At 39.0% G+C, this 3,210-nt stretch overlaps 1 pseudogene; it reads right to left on the bottom strand.

The window, feature by feature from the left end:
• Positions 1-440: 440 nt before the first annotated feature.
• On the bottom strand, positions 441-1,420 carry LOC111160971 (annotated as a pseudogene).
• Between the last annotated feature and the right edge of the window lie 1,790 nt (positions 1,421-3,210).

Raw genomic sequence — 3,210 nt, 5'->3', positions numbered from 1 at the left:
GGAATCATATTATGATTCTACTCTTGGATCTGTAATTTTCCAACTTTAAATAACTTTACTTCCCATGAGTTTTCTAATTTATAAAATGGAGACAATGAATGATATCTAGTTCACTGGGTTATCATAAAAAGTAAACTAAACAAAATATGGGCAGCAGAGTGAAAATATATCATTTAAACTGTTGGTAACAGATTTCCTCTTATTAAGGGAACTGCTTTTATTTAGAAAAAGTAAAATATTGAGGCTGAGTATAGTATATTTTATTGATGGTACATGAAAAAGTAGGGCTCCCTAAGTCCTTCCTCTTTGTGGTTCTGGGGTGGAAATCGTAGAAGTCAGGATATTCTCAGTGTGTTGGGGGGATTGAGTTGAGTCAAAGACTCCCGAGCACCTGAGGGCCTCTCTTGTGCTCTCACTGGGGCTGGTGGTCCAGGGAGCGCTTACTTTTTAGAGGCTATGTGGGTCATAAGTTCAACCTGTTGTCATAGCCAAATTTATTGTCATTCTAGGAAATAAGCTAAAAAAGGTGGTTGTTGAGGGCTATGCTGCTCCAGAATCAGAGGTGGCAGAGTGGGCATCACTGTTAAAGTTGCAGAAAACAGTCTCGTCCTCAGTCTCGTCCTCCCTTTAGGGAGCCCTCTGATATCTGTCTCACCACCTTCTTAATGTCACTATATTTGGCAGCTTTCTCTAGGCAAAAGGTCAGATTCATGTTTGACACATTGGGGGTTGGGACACAGAAGGCCATGCCAGTGAGCTTCCCATTCAAGTTGGGGATAACCTTGCCGACAGCTTAGTAGTGTCAGTGGAAGCAGGGGAGATGTTCTGGGACTCCCTTTGATCATCATGCCACAGTTTCCCAGAGGAGTCATCCACAGTATTTTGGATGGTAGTGATGGCATGGACTGTGGTCATCAGTACCTCCACAATGCTATAGTTGTCATCGATGACCTTGGCTGGGTAGGGGCAAACAGGTGGTGGTGGTACAAGAAGCATTATGGTCAGTCTTGGAGTTTTCATTCTTCTCATGGCTCATACCCATTCACAACCATGGGGCATCAGCAGAAGGAACAGAGATGATGAGCCTTTGGCTCCACCCTTCAAGTAAACCCCCCAGCCTTCTCCAAGGTAGTGAAGACACCAGCGGGTTCTGCAAAATATTCAGCACCAGAATTACCCCCATTTGATGTTGGCAGGATCTTGCTCCTGGAAAATAGATATGGGTTTTCCACTGATGGCAAGTCTCCCATTCTCAGACTTGACTGTGCCACTGAACTTGCCATGCTAGAATCATACAATAATATGTAGACCATATAGTTGAGGTCATTGGCAGTGACAGTATCCACTCTGTCCGAGTTAAAAGCAGTCCTTGTGACCAGGTGCCCATATGGCCAAATCCATTTACTCTGACTTTCACCATTGAGTCTCAGACATGCAGCTGGCATTGCACAAGAAGATACAGCTGTCTGTTGAACAGGGAGGAACATAGAGCCTCAACTACTTATTTAGCTATGGAAGATAAGGTCCTGAAACCATGACTTAGAAAAAGACAGTAAGAAATAATTAACTTCTCTGCTTAAAAACTGAATAGATTTCTTAGTCATGAGGAGAAAGAAGAGAGAGATAATTGAAATTATGGATCTGAACTATGAATAAATAAGTGGCTGGAAATGTTCAGTATCAGGATGGCCAAAAGGCTTAAGAACACAAATAACTAATTTTAATTTCTTGGTATTCTTGAAATGTAAAATTCTTCTACCTGCTCAAAACTTTTGTAAACTATACACACAAATGTCTTCAGTAAATAGACCTTATAAATGGTTTAGTACAAAGAAGAAAAGAATGTTGGTATGATATTAGAGAATAAGATTCAAGCATCAGTGAAAGCAGGGACCTAGAGCCAAAAGTGAAATAGTCTGTAGAAGAACAGGAATCTTGGGGAGAACACTGGGCTCCAAAACTTGAGTAACACATGCTTAAATTAATATGTCTAAATGTCAAAAGCCAGAGTTACCTCTGCTAATATTTGGCTTACTTGGATAATTAATCTGTATAGGGGCATGTATTAAGTGCTCAGTAAATATCAACTGTTACTATAAAAATTATAAGTAAATGTTGTATTGTGTTCTAGGAATTACTTAATTCAAATGAGAAAAAAGATGAGTACAGTTTCAAATAGTATCATCTCTTTACCCCATAGTTGAAATTAGTTGCTTCCTCCCTGATAATTCCAAAGGAGAATTCTCATGCATGGCTGCCTCCTTCAGAACACATTAAGGGGGAGGCCTGGGTAGCTCATTTGGTTAAGCGTTTGCCTTCCACTCAGGTCATGATCCCAGGGTCCTGGGATGGAGTACCGCATCGGGCTCTTTGCTCAGCAGAGAGCCTGCTTCTCCCTCTGCCTGCTGCTCCCCCTGCTGTGCACTTTCTCTCTCCATCTGACAAATAAATAAAAATCTTAAAAAAACCCACACACATTAAGTTTCTTGAAGGTAGAGGACATTCAGTATTATCTGCTAGATTTCTATTGTTCACTGCAAAATCTGGCCTGCAATAGATAGTCAAATGAAACACAGTGACCAAATGCTTAGAAAGCAATTCAACATGAAAAGGTAGAGAAAACAGAAATGCAGTGATATGAACATATATTTATATTATTTGATCTTCTGCCCCCTGTGGCAACATTGGAACTAAGGTCCTTTCCTTGTACTCTGAACCACAGAGTCCATAGTTATCCCTTAGAGCCTACCTTGGAAGTTGAAGGAAGTATAATCCTATGACTTTTATTATGGATAATAAAATGACAGTTGCCTATAGAGTACACAGAAAAGATAATTACTTTTATTTTTTTTATTTTAGGGTAACCATTTTATTTATCCCTTTGAACTGTCATTATCTTAGATAAGTAAAAATGTGATATATTAATTTTGTCCCCTTTATATTTCATTTATGTTGCCTAAAGCCTTGTTTTAGTGGTTGCTTCAGTATTCCATTGAATTTTGTCAATACTGAAGTGCCATTTTAACATGACTGTCAGCGAAAATTAAAATAAACACATATATTGACAATATGCAGGAAGCGATTTATGACTACTTCAAATCTTTCTTTTCATGTGTTTGGACTAATTAAAATAAATTATCAAGATAATAAAAAACCTTCCAACAAAGAGAAGCTCAGGACCAGATGGCTTTACTAGTGAATTCTTCCAAA

Source organism: Enhydra lutris, unplaced genomic scaffold, assembly GCF_002288905.1.
Source record: "Enhydra lutris kenyoni isolate GAN:26980312 unplaced genomic scaffold, ASM228890v2 scaffoldscaffold80, whole genome shotgun sequence".
NCBI classification, from domain to species: Eukaryota; Metazoa; Chordata; class Mammalia; order Carnivora; family Mustelidae; genus Enhydra; species Enhydra lutris.
This window is presented reverse-complemented; position numbering and strand designations above follow the sequence as displayed.